General features: G+C 32.7%; 1 long non-coding RNA gene across 4 annotated transcripts; it reads left to right on the top strand.

Moving 5' to 3' along the window:
- The first annotated feature begins 5157 nt into the window (after positions 1–5157).
- Positions 5158–12503, top strand: LOC143256441 (uncharacterized). Of its 4 annotated transcripts, none has more exons than XR_013031357.1 (4): positions 5158–5754; positions 6438–6548; positions 10638–10944; positions 12240–12503. It is a non-coding gene; the product is annotated as an uncharacterized LOC143256441 (long non-coding RNA). The 4 variants fall into 4 exon arrangements; XR_013031359.1 differs by lacking the exon at positions 10638–10944 and adding an exon at positions 9831–9900; XR_013031356.1 differs by lacking the exon at positions 5158–5754 and having other exon boundaries at positions 6287–6548.
- Positions 12504–16011: the final 3508 nt, after the last annotated feature.

The following is a 16011-nucleotide window of genomic DNA, read 5'->3' as shown; positions in this document are numbered from 1 at the left end:
TGCAGTATTACTGTTTTTATAAACTCATGTATTGTTTGATTAGTTGCTGCAGTATTACTGTTTTTATAAACTCATGTATTGTTTGATTAGTTGCTGCAGTATTACTGTTTTTATAAACTCATGTATTGTTTGATTAGTTGCTGCAGTATTACTGTTTTTATAAACTCATGTATTGTTTGATTAGTTGCTGCAGTATTACTGTTTTTATAAACTCATGTATTGTTTGATTAGTTGCTGCAGTATTACTGTTTTTTATAAACTCATGTATTGTTTGATTAGTTGCTGCAGTATTACTGTTTTTTATAAACTCATGTATTGTTTGATTAGTTGCTGCAGTATTACTGTTTTTATAAACTCATGTATTGTTTGATTAGTTGCTGCAGTATTACTGTTTTTATAAACTCATGTATTGTTTGATTAGTTGCTGCAGTATTACTGTTTTTATAAACTCATGTATTGTTTGATTAGTTGCTGCAGTATTACTGTTTTTATAAACTCATGTATTGTTTGATTAGTTGCTGCAGTATTACTGTTTTTATAAACTCATGTATTGTTTGATTAGTTGCTGCAGTATTACTGTTTTTTATAAACTCATGTATTGTTTGATTAGTTGCTGCAGTATTACTGTTTTTTTGATAAACTCATGTATTGTTTGATTAGTTGCTGCAGTATTACTGTTTTTTATAAACTCATGTATTGTTTGATTAGTTGCTGCAGTATTACTGTTTTTATAAACTCATGTATTGTTTGATTAGTTGCTGCAGTATTACTGTTTTTATAAACTCATGTATTGTTTGATTAGTTGCTGCAGTATTACTGTTTTTATAAACTCATGTATTGTTTGATTAGTTGCTGCAGTATTACTGTTTTTATAAACTCATGTATTGTTTGATTAGTTGCTGCAGTATTACTGTTTTTTATAAACTCATGTATTGTTTGATTAGTTGCTGCAGTATTACTGTTTTTATAAACTCATGTATTGTTTGATTAGTTGCTGCAGTATTACTGTTTTTATAAACTCATGTATTGTTTGATTAGTTGCTGCAGTATTACTGTTTTTATAAACTCATGTATTGTTTGATTAGTTGCTGCAGTATTACTGTTTTTATAAACTCATGTATTGTTTGATTAGTTGCTGCAGTATTACTGTTTTTATAAACTCATGTATTGTTTGATTAGTTGCTGCAGTATTACTGTTTTTTATAAACTCATGTATTGTTTGATTAGTTGCTGCAGTATTACTGTTTTTATAAACTCATGTATTGTTTGATTAGTTGCTGCAGTATTACTGTTTTTATAAACTCATGTATTGTTTGATTAGTTGCTGCAGTATTACTGTTTTTATAAACTCATGTATTGTTTGATTAGTTGCTGCAGTATTACTGTTTTTATAAACTCATGTATTGTTTGATTAGTTGCTGCAGTATTACTGTTTTTATAAACTCATGTATTGTTTGATTAGTTGCTGCAGTATTACTGTTTTTATAAACTCATGTATTGTTTGATTAGTTGCTGCAGTATTACTGTTTTTTATAAACTCATGTATTGTTTGATTAGTTGCTGCAGTATTACTGTTTTTATAAACTCATGTATTGTTTGATTAGTTGCTGCAGTATTACTGTTTTTTATAAACTCATGTATTGTTTGATTAGTTGCTGCAGTATTACTGTTTTTTATAAACTCATGTATTGTTTGATTAGTTGCTACAGTATTACTGTTTTTAAAAACTCATCATTGTTTGATTAGTTGCTGCAACTCATGTATTGTTTGATTAGTTGCTGCAGTATTACTGTTTTTTATAAACTCATGTATTGTTTGATTAGTTGCTGCAGTATTACTGTTTTTTATAAACTCATGTATTGTTTGATTAGTTGCTGCAGTATTACTGTTTTTTATAAACTCATGTATTGTTTGATTAGTTGCTGCAGTATTACTGTTTTTATAAACTCATGTATTGTTTGATTAGTTGCTGCAGTATTACTGTTTTTATAAACTCATGTATTGTTTGATTAGTTGCTGCAGTATTACTGTTTTTATAAACTCATGTATTGTTTGATTAGTTGCTGCAGTATTACTGTTTTTTATAAACTCATGTATTGTTTGATTAGTTGCTGCAGTATTACTGTTTTTATAAACTCATGTATTGTTTGATTAGTTGCTGCAGTATTACTGTTTTTTATAAACTCATGTATTGTTTGATTAGTTGCTGCAGTATTACTGTTTTTATAAACTCATGTATTGTTTGATTAGTTGCTGCAGTATTACTGTTTTTATAAACTCATGTATTGTTTGATTAGTTGCTGCAGTATTACTGTTTTATAAACTCATGTATTGTTTGATTAGTTGCTGCAGTATTACTGTTTTTATAAACTCATGTATTGTTTGATTAGTTGCTGCAGTATTACTGTTTTTATAAACTCATGTATTGTTTGATTAGTTGCTGCAGTATTACTGTTTTTATAAACTCATGTATTGTTTGATTAGTTGCTGCAGTATTACTGTTTTTATAAACTCATGTATTGTTTGATTAGTTGCTGCAGTATTACTGTTTTTATAAACTCATGTATTGTTTGATTAGTTGCTGCAGTATTACTGTTTTTATAAACTCATGTATTGTTTGATTAGTTGCTGCAGTATTACTGTTTTTATAAACTCATGTATTGTTTGATTAGTTGCTGCAGTATTACTGTTTTTATAAACTCATGTATTGTTTGATTAGTTGCTGCAGTATTACTGTTTTTTTATAAACTCATGTATTGTTTGATTAGTTGCTGCAGTATTAGTGTTTTATATACTCATTTATTGTTTGATTAGTTGCTGCAGTATTACTGTTTTTATAAACTCATGTATTGTTTGATTAGTTGCTGCAGTATTACTGTTTTTATAAACTCATGTATTGTTTGATTAGTTGCTGCAGTATTACTGTTTTTTATAAACTCATGTATTGTTTGATTAGTTGCTGCAGTATTACTGTTTTTTATAAACTCATGTATTGTTTGATTAGTTGCTGCAGTATTACTGTTTTTTTTTATAAACTCATGTATTGTTTGATTAGTTGCTGCAGTATTACTGTTTTTTATAAACTCATGTATTGTTTGATTAGTTGCTGCAGTATTACTGTTTTTATAAACTCATGTATTGTTTGATTAGTTGCTGCAGTATTACTGTTTTTATAAACTCATGTATTGTTTGATTAGTTGCTGCAGTATTACTGTTTTTATAAACTCATGTATTGTTTGATTAGTTGCTGCAGTATTACTGTTTTTATAAACTCATGTATTGTTTGATTAGTTGCTGCAGTATTACTGTTTTTTATAAACTCATGTATTGTTTGATTAGTTGCTGCAGTATTACTGTTTTTTTGTATTGTTTGATAAACTCATGTATTGTTTGATTAGTTGCTGCAGTATTACTGTTTTTATAAACTCATGTATTGTTTGATTAGTTGCTGCAGTATTACTGTTTTTTATAAACTCATGTATTGTTTGATTAGTTGCTGCAGTATTACTGTTTTTATAAACTCATGTATTGTTTGATTAGTTGCTGCAGTATTACTGTTTTTATAAACTCATGTATTGTTTGATTAGTTGCTGCAGTATTACTGTTTTTTATAAACTCATGTATTGTTTGATTAGTTGCTGCAGTATTACTGTTTTTTATAAACTCATGTATTGTTTGATTAGTTGCTGCAGTATTACTGTTTTTATAAACTCATGTATTGTTTGATTAGTTGCTGCAGTATTACTGTTTTTTATAAACTCATGTATTGTTTGATTAGTTGCTGCAGTATTACTGTTTTATAAACTCATGTATTGTTTGATTAGTTGCTGCAGTATTACTGTTTTTTAAAACTCATGTATTGTTTGATTAGTTGCTGCAGTATTACTGTTTTTTATAAACTCATGTATTGTTTGATTAGTTGCTGCAGTATTACTGTTTTTATAAACTTATGTATTGTTTGATTAGTTGCTGCAGTATTACTGTTTTTTATAAACTCATGTTTTTTGTGTAAGTATTATTGGACTTCTAGATCTGTTGTTAATTTACTAATATTTTGTAAGTAGTTATACATTAGATCTGTTTATTGTGTAAGTATTATTGGACTTCTAGATCTGTTGTTAATTTACTAATATTTTGTAAGTAGTTATACATTACATCTGTTTATTGTGTAAGTATTATTGGACTTCTAGATCTGTTGTTAATTTACTAATATTTTGTAAGTAGTTATACATTAAATCTGTTTTTTGTGTAAGTATTATCGGACTTCTAGATCTGTTGTTAATTTACTAATATTTTGTAAGTAGTTATACATTAGATCTGTTTATTGTGTAAGTATTATTGGACTTCTAGATCTGTTGTTAATTTACTAATATTTTGTAAGTAGTTATACATTAAATCTGTTTTTTGTGTAAGTATTATCGGACTTCTAGATCTGTTGTTAATTTACTAATATTTTGTAAGTAGTTATACATTAGATCTGTTTATTGTGTTAGTATTATTGGACTTCTAGAGCTGATTTTTAATTTACTTATGCTGTGTAAGTTGAGAAATATTAGATCTACTTACTCTCTTGTTATTGTGACACTTCGACAACTGATTCTTTATTTACTGATATTCTGTGAGTAGTCAATCATTAGATCTAATTACTCTCTAGGTAATGTTAGATTTCTCGAACTGTTTGTTTATTTACTGATATTCTGTAAGTAGTGAAACAGTAGATCTAGTTACTCTCTAGTTATTGTTGAACATTTAGAACATTTAGAATCTTAATATTTAATTAGCCAAATATTTTTAGCTATTAAAAATATTTTTAATTCACCAGGGTTTATGTTACTTGAGACAACAGCAGGGATCACGTATTGTACGATTCACTGTTGTTTCACGTGAGCCAATCTAACGTTCATATAATTCAGATATAGCTGTCCGTTTTTAAGCTTGAAGTATGGAACATAAAGATAGCTAGCCATTCAGTACCACCAGCCCACATCAGGGCTGTGTTAATTCTCTCAACCGCATAAAATGGGTTGACCGTTTTGTAATTCGCCCACAGCAGAAAGTACGTAACATATTCAGCGAGTTACGTGTTGAAGTTTGGACCCTTTGATTTACAACTCGAAAAATGTGGAAACCAACCACAAATTCTTTGTTCTACATATATTTACACAGTGGAAACCACAAATATCAAAGGTTTTCTGTATTGTATATTCAGTGGAAACCAATCCCTTATTTCAAGTTGCAAATATCGTTTGACGCGTAGGGATGGTAACAATGGTTTGAATTCCTAAGACCAGTGAATGGTATAGTTGGATCCCAGTTGTTAATTTTAAGCACTTATTTTATCTCTTTGATAGAGAACAAAGAAATGATTATAAACATCGGTGAAGTGTCTTTAACATAGCCAGCGATACGAAGTGCTTTCTAGCGACCTGCATTTCGTATGCTTGTTTATCTGTGTTAATTATTATGACGGAAACATTTAACAGACCATTGGACCTCAAGTCGTTTTTGTGTTATTGAAAACAAAATATAAATATATTGTGTTATTTTTCCATGTATTGTTTACCTGCAGTAAGATTTTGAATAGCATTACAACAGTCCTAGATCTTCATCCATACAAGCTGTACTCCTTTGTTGTTAGAGGCAGATGATTGGCTGCTCCTTCTTTGACGTCATTAACTTATGGAGGAACTAGTTCGTAAAATTATTAATTCATGGACAAACAAAACGGTCAGCGAAGTCTGACGTGTACGTGTGGTGAGTGGAACATTTTCTTTGTGGTACGGCATAAAACAACCTGTGAAACCGGTTTCATTGACGTCAGAAATGTCACTGAGCTTACATTTTTATTATCTCACCTCGATTCTGGTGAAGGATTATTTAGGACCAGGGACTTTGACGCCGATTACCGATCGGCGTCGCTTTGTTCCAACTAAATAAGCCTAAGAAATATAATCGCTTTCAACTTGTTTCTTCCAAATTACATGTTAATATTTAGCTACGCCCATCATAATATTATTTACTCTGCTTTATAATTTTGTACATAAATTCCAATGAACCATGTTAATGTGAGACAAAATTACATTTGATAAAGGGATTGAAAATCGTTTGGTATATTACTTCTCTTTCTATACGATTAAACTGAATGGTTATCATATATATATATATATTCATATATATGTTTATGTGGCGAGTGGACAGGCAGATAAAGGGTTTTTTTGTTTTTGTTGAATTTCGCGCAAAACTACTAGAGGGCTCTTTGCGCTAGCCTTCCCTCTAGTGTTACACTGCTAAATTAGGGACGGCTGATGCAGATACTCTCGAGTAGCTTTGTACGAAATTAAAAAACAAACAAATTATTGTTTTTATATTACAAAACACTAACACTATTTATAACGTTATCTCATGCTAAAATCAGTTTTCAATATTTATGACGTCAGGACCAGATTGAAGGAGCACGAGGCCTGGAGTTAAAGTCCTACTCACACTTGTTCATAATACAAGAAGATAAGGTGGTCATTCAGGTCTTAGGTCTCCCAAGCTATCATCAGGTTAGTTTTATTTCAGAAAATCGTGATAATTATTAACGAATGTGTATTTTCTTGTAGCAAAACCACATCGGGCTATTTGCTATATCTACCGAGGAGAATCGAACCCTTGATTTTAGCGTTGTAAATCCGCCGCTCTGTGCTAGCTCTATTGAATGTATTCTGTTGGACCCTTACTTCACAAACCAAATTAAGAAACCCACGTGATATAAAATATCCAATCAGTTTCTTCTTTTTCTTCTTCTTTGCACCGAAATTTATTTGATAGAAAAACGTGCTCAACGTTTATATATTTCTTTTTAAAATTGATACCCTGCTAGATCTTTATAACTTATATTTAGATTCAGACTTGGTCGAAATGTAACCCACACTGTGCTGAGTTATTAATGGAAACAAACAAACATTCATTTGCCAAAAAATATTTGTGCACGCATACACGATTTGTTTTGAATTTCGCACAAAGCTACTCGAGGGCTATCTGAAAGGCGAGCATGTTTGGTGCGACGGGGATTCTAACTGGTGATCCTCAGACTGCGAATCGAGAGGCACCTGGGCTCTTCATACGAGCATCTGAGTCAAGCATCTTCAAACTAATTTTGTTTCAATACCTTTGGCAAAATTATTTTAAAGTCAAAATACTTTACGTGTGTTTTAACTCTACGTTTACAGATTCAGTCATTTTTGCCGACATTGTAACCCCCAGAGAAAAGTAAAAAGTCAGTTTAAATTACCCCTCTCTACTTCTAGGATTTTAACAGAAAATTAAATAATAATAATTTATATTATTTATAAAAATAATAAAATTTATTTATTTATAATAACGTAACCTCGGAAAGTTTTATTCAATTCAGAATGATTTTTTCTACAAATCTAAAAGTTATATAGTTTATCTATCTTTCTAACTTATACAGTCCCCCTCCCCAGTGGTATAGCGGGATGTCTGCGGAATTACAACGCTAGATCCAGATGTCGATACCCGTGGTGGGCAGAGCGTAAAATAGATAATTGTGCATTTTTATGTTTAACTACAAACGAACGAATAATTAACATAGAAATGGCTCAAAATTATTTCCATACCTGGTCAAACAGAGGCCCCACAACGTTATTAAAGAAGATGGCGTCCACTGTGAAAGACCTATGGCTGTGAAACCTTTTATTGGTTACACGTAATACAATAGCAAATGTTAGAGAGAATTTATTACACGTTTTGAAAATGGGAAGGCACGGAAGTTGACCAGTACTTCATTGTTGATATCTCTATAAAGTAAAAGCTATATTGGTGACAAACTAGAAACTGAAATTTTAATTCAAAAATATAACTGCAAAAGACCTTGGCACTTGCACTTTTACCTATTTGTAGTGAAAAGGTAAGCTCTCTCAATACGGACGTGGTCCCAGGGACCAAATACGTGCCTATTTTTATGTGTATGTAGCTGTAATACCATACTTTTTAATGACTAAATGTGTCTTCACAAAATTTGAAGACTCTTAGTAAACATCACAAGTCGCTTGTAGATAAAAATCAGTTTTTTAACAAATAATTTTTACTGAAGATTTATAGTCTTTTTTGACCAGGTTAAGTGCAAAGTAACTTCATACTAAATTAAAAATAAAACTTTCCTTCATCTCAGATATCTCAAATGTCATTTACGTAATTTCTAAATACATTTCAAGCGTTTATATTTCAGTAAAATTTTATTTTTATGTGCTTTATTTATTATAACTCTATACAAGGTTGGTCAAATTGACCAATCTTGTAACCACTATACAAAAATCGAAATAACTCTAAATTACCCTTTTTTTCCAGAATGGCTTCAAAATTCTAAAATTAAATTACAATTGTTTATCCTTTCATCTAATATTTGTCTATTCTGAAAGGCCCTGTTCATGAAAATATTTTATTTGTCTGCCCCCAGTGGTACAGCGATATGCCTGTGGACTTATACTGCTAGAAATCGAATTTCGATATCTGTGGTGGACAGAACACAAATAATAGTTTGTGTAGCTTTGTGTTTAACAACAAAATATACAAATAAATCGTATGTTCATTAACCTAATATCTATCTCTTTTCACAATTAGTCCATAAATGTTAAAGCCTTGCTTGTATTCTTTGTTGGTATTTGGGTCTATTGTTGCATGTAATGGGAACAATCAGATACGTTAGGAGTTACTCGTCCTTCCTTTACGGTAGTGCGATAAAATAATATGTTACGAGTCAAACATTTGACCCCTTCCAAGGCATATTCCATACATGTAATGCATTAGTATACAAACCTTCACTTTGTAAAGTGACGAGTTTATCCGCTAGTAGTGAATGACTTGTTCTTATAATGTTAATGGGCAAATGAACAAATTCATGTATAGGAATTTTTCAAAATACAAATCTCAGAAACCTGCCCATGGAGTATTGACGACCCTAAGTCTGTTTACAAGTGCATTCAACATTGTAACAGTTTTCCACCAATTTAAAAATGCGATCATAGGTAAAAGAGCTCATGTCGAACGAGAACGATTTTTCTAACAGCATCGGGAAATGGAGATTATAGCTCGCAGTTTCTCTGTGGAAATAATTAAAATCTCCTTCAGGTATAGGAGTTTTTGGCTCAGGGGAAAGGACGTAACGAGCTGTCTTTAAATTTTATTCTTGATAATTCTCTCAGATTTCTAAAAATCCATAAACAATGAAAAATATATTGCATCAAAAATGGCGAGGTCCAAACCTTCAGAACCCCACACCTCTCTCTCTATATATATATATATCTGCTACTGACAGACACGTGCTCAAAGATGTAGCTTTAGCATCTTTGACATCCTCCTGTGCCCCCCGCTAGTACAGCGGTATGTCTCCGAATTTACAACACTAAAATCAGCGGTTCGATTCCCCTCGGTGGGCTGAGAAGATAGCCCAATGTGGCTTTGCTATAATAAAAACACAAACACAGACATCCTCCTGTGGGACAGCGGTATGTTTTCAGATTTACATCGCTAAAATCAAGGGTTCGAGTCGCCTCGGTGGATATAACAAGTAGCTTTGCTCTAAGAAGAAAAACACGCATGTTAGACAGTTTTCGTCATTTTTGTGTCACCTGCAGTTCTAGTCCCTCAATAATATTCTGTTTAAAGGATCATCTGAAATATTGTACGTCTCAGTTTTTCTACAATAAATGTAGTCTATCACAAATGAATACGGCAGCACGTGTTTTCAGATTTTTTAAACACTGAAACCCACTGGTGATGTAAGAATGTGTATACTTTATAACGCTTTTATCTCTCTTGTTTTTTAGTTGGTTGCCCTGGAGTTGTAGCTCTACCAGCCTCCGCCTTAATCTGGTTCTGGTGACGGGTACAGCACAGGTAGCCCTACACATAATATAAACAAATAAAATTATAATGCTACTATTATTATTTCCTCGGAATGGGGAGTGAGGTTGCCTTGAGAGGTCACTTGTTTTAATCATTCGCACCTCTGTAGAGTAGTGTGTTGTCTGTCAATAATTAACCACTAAAATAACGTCAAAAAAGAATTATTAACGTTGCAATTTGCACTTCGTGACGTCAGTAAAACGTGCGCATGCTATAAATCACGAGAAGAATTATGCACTTTGTAGGCTACAACATAGCATGACATATAAACTTCAAAACCAAGAAGTAAAAACATTTATTATTCTTAAAGGTGAATTTTCAAGAAATTTAATAATTGCCTTAGAAACTGTACTTTGGTTAGGTATAATTCCTGTGTGGTTGCCCTATTTTTAAATACTTTAGTTTTTGAGTAAAAAATGAAACAAAATATGTGGGTCCTAGAACTCAAGTTCCTTTTGGTCGTTCGGCTGTTTCCGTGACGTTTTACAGCTATGACGTAATAGTTGCCAAACACGCTTCGTTGCTCGCCGACCATTTTGTTCCATTCAGTGCTGGTGTCTTATGTAAATCTATCGGTGCTTTTCTCGGATTACATACTTTGTGAGACTGTTTTTTGTTTTGATATTGCTAATTTATGCTTGTTTTGTGATAACATGGTTTACTGCGTTGCTTATGGTTGTAAAAACGGTTCGGTATCGGGCAAAAGCTTCTTTTCGTTTCCGTGCAAGGAGAAGGAACCGGCAAGGTGGCGACAGTGGGTGCGAATGGTCAATAGGAAGAACTGGTCACCTTCACACCATGCAAAGCTTCGTCAAGATCACTTTGAACGCTCATGTTTTGTGTCGGATCCCACTGTTTTGGATTCCGTGGGTTTCAAGCCAGGCAGGTTAAGACTGTAAAACACCATCGGCAGCAGACAGGATCGTCCCCACCATCTTTCCTCGTGTGGAGCTGAGGACTGATCTCAGCCTGCAGCGTACAGGTTCCACCCCTCTGAAGCCATCCCTTGTCATCACGAAAAGAACAAACTTAAAGGTATGTGTGCAGTATAAAGCGATAAACAATAACTAGTATAATATAATAATTTAAAAAGAATGTAACTAGACATACACATTTCACATTCATGAGTGTGTTTTGCATTTGTGGCACCTGAAAGTCAGTGAAACCTTGATTTCCTAGTCTAGACAGTGGACAAATCTATCCCAAATAGAGTATATTCCAAGTTTAAAAGCTGGTAGATCATTCTGTAGATGTTTTTGTATCATTTTTACATATGGAAAAGTTTAAAGAATTCCATTTTTCAAATTTAACATTTCAAGATAAATTGAAATAAGACTATGTCTTGAACATGTTGAAGTAATCAAGTACATGTTATGTATTTAAAAAACATTGTAGACTTGTAAACAATCAAATATAAACTCCATAACATATTTCCATAACTCATCATAACAAAATTAATCTTAACACAGTACTTTGACATTGTCATATTAAATGTAAACCTCATAAAGCATGTTGTTTTAATATATAATCTTATTTCTTTAGTATCACTCACAGTTCTGGAACTGTCCTCATCACTAGAACTTGTCAGATCTGTGTCAAAAGTAACTGTTCTAGGTTCGTTCAGAGTAGGTTCGTAATGGTGTGGTGCTACTCAACACTGTTCAGAACACAAAGTCAAAACAGACTCCGTCTCTGTTTCTCCGTATGCACTGGCCATGTTTATTTACCTTCAACGCGCTGGCGTTGGCGGTTTGTTTGGCAACTATTACGTCACAGTACTTTTCCTAGCGGCAAACGTAAAAAGTAAAACGTTCGGATTGCCGCTCGGAAAGGGCTCTTTCTGCACCAAGTTTTATGTTTTATTTATTAGGTCATATTTTTTTATAAACCTCCAAAATTAATCAGTATGAGTAGTTCTTTTGACTGCAAAGTTTTCTTTTTTCTGTAAAATTCACTTTTAATTTTGATTTTATCTATTCTTGAAATAGAATATTTTGGGGAACCCTGCGGAAGTACATCTAGTATATTTGGATACTAATTTATAATAATAAACAATTAACTAATTTATAATTAAATTTTCTTATATTAACCACGATAAAGACTGACGTCCGATTATCACATGCTATCTTATGTTCTTTACTGGCCTTTAAAATATCTTAGCCTATCTGCAATTTACCTTAACGATGCAGACACGTTTGAAATAACTAAGAAATCTTCATGTGTTTCTTTGTATACATTATCATAAAATGCACCAGTGTTTCTGATAATACTAGTTAAATCAGGTATGTAAGACTTCGATTACAGCTCAAGTTCATTGGTTCGTTTTTTAGGACATTCCACCACGTTGCACTTATACTCTGCACAGAGACATCTCTATTCAACAACACCCATCACCAACTCTTGTCAGATCGAATAATGGGATACGAACAGCGCAGCCAGAGCCTCAATGTTTGGAGAGGGTTTCTTTTACCAACGGTAATAGAACCGCAAACTCTACCAAGTTCAGGGTATTTGTGCTTTGAAAATATTTGTTGTTTTCGTTTAAAATACTTTCATGGAAACTGAAAATTGTCAAGTTATAATAAAATGGTTCAAATTAATGGATGGAAGAAGAATGTTTTTAATGACTCATAAGGAAAATAATGAAACAGAAGTAACATGATCCGATAAACTGTTAAACCTTTTATTCTAAGTTAGAAGGAAAATAATTATAAAACTGTTTACTTAAACATCGAAGATCTTCTCGGATATACCAGTTATTTATAGTTTGTTTCAGTTTAAGTTGCATAATAAGTTACCTGATCTACGCTCACTGCAGGGATCGAGTTCAGAATTTTAGTATTATAAACTCTCGAGCTCGAAACTGAATCATAGGGGTTGCATCATTCATAAAACCATGACTAAACGTAAGTGTTACGTGTAGCGTTAGTAAATGTTTGACTTCATTTTAACTCCAAGACCGTCATAGAAAACTTAAGAAATGAAATAATGACAAAAACTATGAACGAGAGAGATTTTGGGTGTATAGATCTCGTAATGAACGTGACGGTTCAGCTGAAAAGTGAATTTGCTTACTCAAGATCAATTTGATATGTGTACATGATTTAACGACCGTTTGTGCTAAACAAGTGTGCTTTGTTTGCTGTGGAAGTTGTCATAAGTGATCTGAATTCGTTATTGTCGTTTAGGGGAAACAAAGTGATATAAATCGTTCAACAATATTTTGTTATCAAAATTATTACTGTTTTCAATAGATAAAAAACAAGGCCTGATAACATATATCCATCTTTTTTATTCATGAATTGATCTGTATGTTTGGATTATCTCTAACAAGTGCGATATCGTAACCTGTAGAATCCCTTTTTATTCAAGGTGTTTGGTCCAACAGACTTGTCATTACTGATTAGGCCTACTTAGAACCTAGACAGCTTCAAGTACAGAAAACACAAAACACCTGGTATCGAACACGTTACTGTTTTCTTTGTCAGGACAACACCACAGTTCACTGTTTTCTTTGTCAGGACAACACCTCAGTTCACTGTTTTCTTTGTCAGGACAACACCTCAGTTCACTGTTTTCTTTGCCAGGACAACACCTCAGTTCACTGTTTTCTTTGTCAGGACAACACCTCAGTTCACTGTTTTATTTGTCAGGACAACACCTCAGTTCACTGTTTTCTTTGTCAGGACAACACCTCAGTTCACTGTTTTCTTTGCCAGGACAACACCTCAGTTCACTGTTTTCTTTGTCAGGACAACACCTCAGTTCACTGTTTTCTTTGTCAGGACAACACCTCAGTTCACTTTGAAAACTGTAAACGTAAACTAATCATAATTAACATTAACAACATTTTCTCTTGAGTTTTATAAATCACACACACTCACAGACCATAACACCAATCAATGGTTTGATATAATACGCAAAATAATGTAAAAATATAACATTCGTATATACACATACTATAGACTCCTTCTGTTGTAAAATTGTAAACTTCGTATTCTCTATCTCACTGTATATAATCTTTGAGTTTGACTCACCAGTAACTGTTGTTTTGAATCTGTTTGATTGACTCATTAGTAACTATTGTTTTTTATCTGTTGATCTTGTTAAGTTAGAAATAGAACTGAGAAATGCAAGTATATAAGTGTTTTTCTCACTAAAAGCGAAGTAATAACTATTGTTTGATTAGTTGACAAAAACGTTTGATAATGTTTATCAAGAATAAAGTATTAAATAATCAAACTGACGACACGCGGTTCTCATATAACATAAACACATTATCCCAGTTTGTTAAACTTACGGTGTGATATTCTGAGTGAACGTAATATTACATTTGTTACAAGGAAGTTCTCGTGTAGTGAAACATCACTTCAATGTTATTAACACAGTAGGTCGGTGTAGTGAAAGTAGTTGATATTGGTTTTATTTATTGAAGTGTAATGAATACAGTTGATCTCATTGTTATTAACAGAGTATGTCGGTATAGTGAAAGTAGTTGGTTTTATTTATTGTAGTGTAGTGAATACAGTTGATCTCATTGCTATTAACAGAATAAGTCGGTGTAGTGAAAGTAATTGATATTGGTTTTATTTATTGTAGTGTAGTGAATAGAGTTGACCTCATTGTTATTAACAGAGTAGGTCGGTGTAGTGAAAGTAGTTGATATTGGTTTTATTTATTGAAGTGTAGTGAATACAGTTGATCTCATTGTTGTTAACAGAGTAAGTCGGTGTAGTGAAAGTAGTTGATATTGGTTTTATTGATTGTAGTGTAGTGAATACAGTTGATCTCATTGTTATTAACAGAGTAAGTCGGTGTAGTGAAAGCAGTTGATGTTGGTTTTATTGATTGTAGTGTAGTGAATACAGTTGATCTCATTGTTATTAACAGAGTAAGTTACCAGGAGAAGTTTAACAAGTTTGTGGATGTATGGGGTTGTTATGATATAGTTACCATGAGAAGTTTAACAAGTTTGTGGATGTATGGGGTTGTTATGATATAGTTACCATGAGAAGTTTAACAAGTTTGTGGATGTATGGGGTTGTTATGATATAGTTACCATGAGAAGTTTAACAAGTTTGTGGATGTATGGGGTTGTTGTGAAATAGTTACCATGAGAAGTTTAACAAGTTTGTGGATGTATGGGGTTGTTATAATATTGTTACCATGAGAAGTTTAACAAGTTTGTGGATGTATGGGGTTGTTATGATATAGACTATGCCCATACCTCAAGATTACCTTTATTCTCCTGTTTTTCAATCTCATTGAATATTAGGAAGTCTTCCTGTCTTGGAAGTTCTAAATTCCCGATCTGGACACATCTTTATGATCAGATTTGCGAACACTTCCGATCACTTTGAACATCATACCACCAAGAACGTCACCTCGAACAATGTTAACATGGAGTTATAAAACATTCCGTTCCACCACGGCTCTATGCTGGCCCTAATTGTCATGTGACTTGTTATGTGCATATTTAAAATCGCTTTAGAATAACCAACTTAACCATGTGTGTCACTGTTGCACTCTTTGTTAACGTGCTCTGTAACTTTGACCAATTTCAATTTGAAGAATATACTATAAATACATATTATGTCTTATAACGAAATTAATTTTCACTACATAAGCTAAGTCCACAGTGAAAATAGTATTACATGATCATTTTACTATTTAAAGTAATCCATAATTTGTATTGCATGTTGAAACTGTTTGTTTTTATAATTTTACGCAAAGCTACACGAGGGCTATCCGTTCCTAATTTAGCAATGTAATACTAGAAGGAAGACAGCTAGTCATCACCACCCACCGCCAACTCTTGGGCTACTCTTTTACCAATGAATAGGTGGATTGGTCGTCACATTATATCGGCCCCACGCTGAAAGTGCGAACATGTTTGGTGTGGCGGGGATTCGAACCCACGACCCTCGAATTACAAGTCAAGTACCTTAACCACCTGACCATGATAGAACAGTGGATGTGTAAAAAGGAAACAGAAGAATGCTTCTAGTATACATATATATTTATGTTCTGGGACAGGTTACAACAAACATACAGAGTAAACTACAAGGGTGGAACCACTTGTGAGAGCTAGTGTATTATATG

The sequence above is a fragment of the Tachypleus tridentatus genome, chromosome 7 (genome assembly GCF_004210375.1).
Source record: "Tachypleus tridentatus isolate NWPU-2018 chromosome 7, ASM421037v1, whole genome shotgun sequence".
Lineage (NCBI taxonomy): Eukaryota > Metazoa > Arthropoda > Merostomata > Xiphosura > Limulidae > Tachypleus > Tachypleus tridentatus.
The sequence above is the reverse complement of the archived record's forward strand: the minus strand, read 5'-3'. Positions and strand labels throughout refer to the sequence as shown.